General features: G+C 34.3%; 1 long non-coding RNA gene across 1 annotated transcript; it reads left to right on the forward strand.

Annotated features, from left to right (window-relative positions):
• Nucleotides 1–4,187: 4,187 nt before the first annotated feature.
• On the forward strand, nucleotides 4,188–4,777 carry LOC149968844 (uncharacterized). Its single transcript, XR_016480647.1, has 3 exons — nucleotides 4,188–4,420; nucleotides 4,500–4,629; nucleotides 4,691–4,777. It is a non-coding gene; the product is annotated as an uncharacterized LOC149968844 (long non-coding RNA).
• The last annotated feature ends 1,906 nt before the right edge of the window (nucleotides 4,778–6,683 follow it).

Raw genomic sequence — 6,683 nt, forward strand, 5'->3', positions numbered from 1 at the left:
TTAAAATGATTAAATATAATTAAAATGATTAAATATAATTAAAATGATTAAATATAATTAAAATGATTAAATATAATTAAAATGATTAAATATAATTAAAATGATTAAATATAATTAAAATGATTAAATATAATTAAAATGATTAAATATAATTAAAATGATTAAATATAATTAAAATGATTAAATATAATTAACATGATTAAATATAATTAACATGATTAAATATAATTAAAATGATTAAATATAATTAAAATGATTAAATCTAAATAAAATGATTAAATCTAAATAAAAAGATTGGATCATGATTAGAATGATTAAATCCTGATTCAAAAGATTGGATCATGATTAGAATGATTAAATCCTGATTCAAAAGATTGGATCATGATTAGAATGATTAAATCTCGTTTAAATCGTGATTAGATTTTTTAATCTTTATTACCCTGATTTAATCACGATTACCCTGATTTAATCATTTTACTATGATTAAGACGCACCCTAAATGGAATGACCTGCCCCTCGAGTATAACAGTACTCTGTCAAACACTACGCGAACAATAGTAGAAAATCAACGGACACTTTAAAAAGCTATCAGTTAAAAGTTAGCGACAGGAGATTTCGATCCGTCAAAGCATTCCACATTAGTCACCGTTTCATATCACCTTCAGCGTTTGGTTTTACCTGGTCGTTTTCGGGCCCCTTTCAATTGTGTATGCCTTACTTCCTGTCATTGTTGGTTGCACCATTTGGTGAAAACTGGGAAATTCCTACACTATACGTGTTATCTTCATGTGGAATTTCAACGACGAAAGCTCTCATTGTGCACGAATATAGTGCTAGGATTATAGACTTTGTGGGCGGCCGTTCTGTACAAAGCATAACCGGCAACCATACTGTCATGGTGCTTTGTAAGTTGGCAGTATAAATGCTATAGTAAGTATTTGTATTTTCAAATTCACAGATCGATATTTTTATGCGTATTAAAGTATACGTTAACATAATATTTTTTAATATATAAAAAAATAAAATTAGTAATAAAACAATATTGAGGTATCGTTATTGCATTGCATACAATATTTTCTGGTTTTCATAAATTTTCTTTGTATTTTCCAATATTTCTTGTAGATTTCACCCTATTTTGTACAACAAATTTGTTATGTTTTCTTTTAGAAAATTTAGCTGATAAATAATTTATCTACATATTTAAAATCTGTAAATTAACCTTCGGCTCTTAATAGTCTGGATGTAATATTCCTAAATCACTGTGAAGTGAGTTAGAATGTTGAAAAAGTTTATAGATCGATCCATTTTTAATGGTGGATGCAGTGGCGTATCTGATGGTCCGCAGGGCCCGCGGTGCGGGGGGGCCTCGAGCTTCAGTGGGGGCCTCGAGCTTCGAGGGGGGCCCTGATAACCATAAAAAAATTAAAAAGGGGGGCCTCATAGAGATTTTTGCGGGGGGGCCTCCGAGTTCTCAGCTACGCCACTGGGTGGATGTGGTGACATAAGTTAACATGAGATCAAAATTTTATCCAGAAATAAAGTTGTCTTCAGAGACCCAAACTACATCATGGAGAGAATAGAGTTTCAGCAAATCAATTTCTAGCCGTTTGCGCGGACGTCTACCGATCTCCTGAACGTTGCAGATGTTAGCGTAAACACCTAGAAATGGGTTTGCTGAAACTCAAATGCTGTATCCACCTGCCAAATTTTCTCCAATGATAGAGTTGTAATCCCTAAGTTAAATTTTATCCAGAGTCTATGTTGTCCTTAACATCATTCTTTCTCCAGAGATATTGTTGTTCTTAAGATCAATCTTTCTCTAGAGTCAATGCTGTCCTTAAGATCAATCTTTCTCTAGAGTCAATGTTGTCCTCAAGATCAATCTTTCTCTGGAGTAATTGTTGTCCTTAAGATCAATCTTTATCCACAGTCAATGTTGTCCTTAAGATCAATCTTTCTATAGAGTCAATGTTGTCCTCAAGATCAATCTTTCTCTAAAGTCAATGTTGTCCTCAAGATCAATCTTTCTCTAGAGTCAATGTTGTCCTTAAGATCAATCTTTCTATAGAGTCAATGTTGTCCTCAAGATCAATCTTTCTATGGAGTAATTGTTGTCCTTAAGATCAATCTTTCTCCACAGTCAATGTTGTCCTTAAAATCAATCTTTCTCCCGAGATAATATTGTCCTTACACAGCTTCATTTAGTGTCATACTTAATTATATTGTTACTTATGGTGGTACGTTACACAGCTTCATTTAGTGGCTTACTTATGGATATTGTTACTTATGGTGGTACGTTACACAGCTTCATTTAGTGGCTTACTTATGGATATTGTTACTTATGATTGTTCTTTTACGTTACGTTGAATAGCGTAGGCAGATACACTACAATTATAGAAGTTTATTTTTAACAAACATTTCCTTGGTTAAAAAGTGACTATAATGGTAATAATTCTGGTGTAACTAAAAATATAAACATGTACATATATATATATATATACATGTATATTCTGCAATTTATAATTGACAAATGGATTGAAAAATACAATTTCAATGTAGACTTTGCGGATATTTTAGTGACGTTAATAAATGATTGCTTTACATGGTATCGAAAAATGTGGACCCATTTACTAAAATTACTAAATGATACAATTTTTGTACTTTTAATTTTTTCGCAACTTAGTTCCTGGTGCCCCTTGTAGGCTTGGTACCCTAGGCCAAGGCCTAGTCGACCTATTGGGTAATCCGGCCCTGATTATTTATGACTAGAAGTTTCAAATTGACAATAATAATAAGCCGTGAGTGACCGAGTGTTAGGCTATGATAGAGTCGCAGAATATTTTGAAAATTAATTTCCCAAAACATTGTTCGGCTCAAAAATAGGTTAAATATTATCGGAAAGGGCGACAGCTATCGTACGTCTGGCAACGCTGCTCTCTATAGCGATTTCGTGCAAGCGCATTGAAAAACCTGCGGAGAAAAAAACAATAATTAGCAAGAGCTCTTTGGCCGTGAGCGCAAGCAGAGAGGCTTGGGATCTAATACTGGCACTGCCGTCGTTGGGTTTTTTTTAATCGAATGTGTAAAACCCAGAAGGCGTTTTCATGAAATCTTTCTTTAGGATATCTAACTTCTACTTCTACATTTGTAGTAATTCTCCAGCTAAGGTCTAGTTTAAGCTCGTTTTGAAGTATTGTAATTCGGATCACATTAGTAAAACTTGGTAATTTTTTATTTGTTCTAAAATTGATATTCGTTTATATACAGGACTATAGATTGACCTTTACACACGGAAACTAGCGCGCCATCTTATTCGAGGTCAAGGTCGACCGGTAAGGAAATAAGGAGTAAAAACAACTGGGCAAATAAGAGTTAATAAAAAATATCACACTTTTTATGGTCCACCCATTATCACATTTCCCCCTCCCCCTAGGTAAGTCGAGAAAAACAACCTGAAGGCCGATTGCACCACCAACCTCAACCCACAGCCAGTTGGAATACTCCGTCAAGGCACGACAGAGCCCCCTCGTTAAACCTTGGATTAACAATATTAGAGCCTACCTGGATATATCACTTGGAAGGAACCTGACCAGCAAATGGCTTTGGCGACAGCAGCGCCGCTTCGGCGAAGTTAACGGATAATTTTCAAAACTAACGTAACACGTAGCCTTCTACAAGGCAGAACCCGTAACAAGCACTTAGGAAATGCACGCGGAACGCTAGAGTGATATATCCAGGTAGGCACTACTATTGTTAATCCAAGGTTAAACACTTGAACCCTCCGACACAGCAGCCTGGATATACCTTTCCCGGGAAACATTTCGGACTAGTCACCAAAAGACGAGATCATCCTCAGCGAATCAGAAACGTGGTTTCACTTTCAGTTCACCCCAGATCGAAACTACAAGTAACTAATACACCTACGCTTCCGACATCCAACATTTCCACCCTCCACAAATAGAAGGACAACAAAACCAATTTACGGAGAAAAAATCAGGAAGCAATTCAGATTGAGATTCTGGCAGAAGAAACCCCAAAACAATTTTCCAGAAGAAAACATAGTCCATGGTTTCCCCCAATGTTATTCGCTAGCGAAACGGGTATAGGCGGCGCCACAGTCGCTACCCCTGCAGCTTGGTTTGTCTGCGTACTTTGTTGATCAAAACAAACGGTTAATATGGCGGATTGTAGGCGCAGAGGTGGCATAAATTGCCTTTTTGTAGTAATACTGCCTTTAAAAATATTACAATTCGAGTAAATGGTGAGAAAAGAACGTTGGAGTTATCGTTTCACAATTTTCCGAAATGCAAAAATCTTTTTAATGTGTGGTTAACTAATATAAAATCAGGGAAGATGCCTAGTTAGTGGGCACAGATTTGCAGCGCCCATTTTAAAGATAAAGACTTTTTAGAAAGAAATGGTGAGACACAAATTTTACTTGTTATTACGGATTTTAAAGTTAATATTATTAAATATATATCATAATAACTGTCATTTAGATGAAGATAATTCAAGAGACGCATGAAATGCAGTGCCATTCCAAGCAATAATTTACCATGTAGACTTATTACAAATCCAATGTAACTAAATAAAAAGAGAGGACCCTACGTTTTGTGAATCGTTTTAAAGGTGATCTGTTTTATTATATACTGCAAAATAAGGAAATGCTAATGAATTAAATTAATTTTAGGTCAAGCCGTTCGATTGTCATTATCGCTGGAAAATATTACATTGAGGCCCACAAAATTATGCGTTAAAAGGGCATATTTTTCTATTTTGTATTGGACACCAATTTTCCTATCTTTGCCACCCTGATGGTTCGGTATGAGTTTTCGAGTTGATTAATAACATTTCGAGCTATTGCCGCAGATCCCAATATGATTAAAAATAATACTGTAAATTCCAATGGTTTTTATTTTTAATACTTATTTGCATATCTTAACATTTTATTCACTTCTATTGTAGTTTCTAATTAAGTGGTTTCTTCAATGAATTTAATTGCTTTTAACTTTGAATTAATTCTATAATACATTTGTTTTTGCCTTTTTAGTTAACATGGCTTTGAGTAGAAAATTCATAACATAAATAGTTCAGTTCATTTGTTATCTACAAATACTAATTGGCCAAAATTTAAAATAGGAACTAATTTAACATATTAAAAATATAACTTTCCTTGACTAGAAGTGTAAATTTAATTATAACTTTTCTTTAACTAAAATCTAAAATAAAAATTATATATTTGGACAACGTTTTTCTTCAAATATTGTCAGTCTCTCTTAATATCAATTAAAAATAGCCCTTGAGAGAATAGACAAAAAAAGAAAAGGCCTAGCTGAATTTTTCCATAGTAGCCTCTACAGTCGTTAGCCAGTAGATTCCTTCCTTTCCAACTTAGTTATTTTGTGCCACTGCCTCTTCAATTGATATTATTTTCGCTTCAAATGGACTCTCCACAAATATTTTATCCCGACTAAAAGCTAGAAATAAATTTTTGAGACTAACTAAGTGACCAAATAAGAGTACATAAACCTTTTTGAGCCAGCCAAATTTAACCCTCACAACTCTAGACATTTTATTACCGTACATAACCGAAGGCACAGTTAGTTCTTTTCCTTCATTTTACCCCACTTCTAAAGTCAGAAAGTTGGGATAGCTCTCAGTATCTTTATATATAAAATAGACCAGCAATTTACTGCATGTTCGCAAAAGCCTGAATTTCTAGAATAATAAGTAAAACAGGTTACATTAAAGAATTGGGTTTTAATAAAAAATATATTTACCCACTATTGCATGAACAATGGACACTTTCAATGCTGTGTTTTCCATCACCAACTTCAAATTTTAACTTTTGTTTTAAGCATCCGCACACCTTATTCTATGGATCAAGAGTAGATTACTCTCCAATATACTTAAAAATTTCAAGCATGGAGCGATTCACTAATATACCAAATAAAATTATTTAAAATACATTATACATTATACAAAATGCTGAAGCTACTAGTCTATGAAATTAGAACAATCTGGGCTTGTTCTAATGTGAAGATAATAATAAATTTCCTACATACCTTTAAAACTTACAAACTGATCCCGTGTATGAATTCTCCAAGGCCTACTCATAGTGTTATTAAACTCGAATATTTATACTTATATTTACGAATTCAATACCTATTGACAGTTCAAAATTAATAAATAAATGTCGTATATACACCTTTGTTAATACAAAACATTCGAACACGCTTTAAAAAACATGCTAAAATCGTTAGTAAAATGTTTTAATTGATGTTATAAAACGCGCATTTTCGCATAACGCCATTACCCGTATCACCCAAATATAGTTCTAGGCAGTGTGACTAGGTGGCGCAGCTGTAGTTTTCGGTGGCGAACATGAAAAGATGTTAAGTCCGCAATTAAACAATCCTAAAGGTTGGTTTTCACTAGGACCAAAATGGCACGACGGCGAGCTTCGACGCGTAAAATTTGTATTAGGCCTAACGGGGATTTTTTGCGTCGACGTTCACCGCTGTGGCGTTTTTGCCCAAGTGAAAATCAGCCTTTAAAGATGCATTTTGACCATCGTGTCGTTGTGCGCTCCCCAATATCTTCGATCAAAGAACGTGTCTGTGTTATGAAGAGCTTTCATCAAGCTCAACTCTCCAAAAGTGCCTTAATCCTGGTTCCATCCC

This window comes from Leiobunum rupestre, chromosome 1 (genome assembly GCF_980474605.1).
Source record: "Leiobunum rupestre chromosome 1, qqLeiRupe1.1.hap1, whole genome shotgun sequence".
NCBI classification, from domain to species: domain Eukaryota; kingdom Metazoa; phylum Arthropoda; class Arachnida; order Opiliones; family Sclerosomatidae; genus Leiobunum; species Leiobunum rupestre.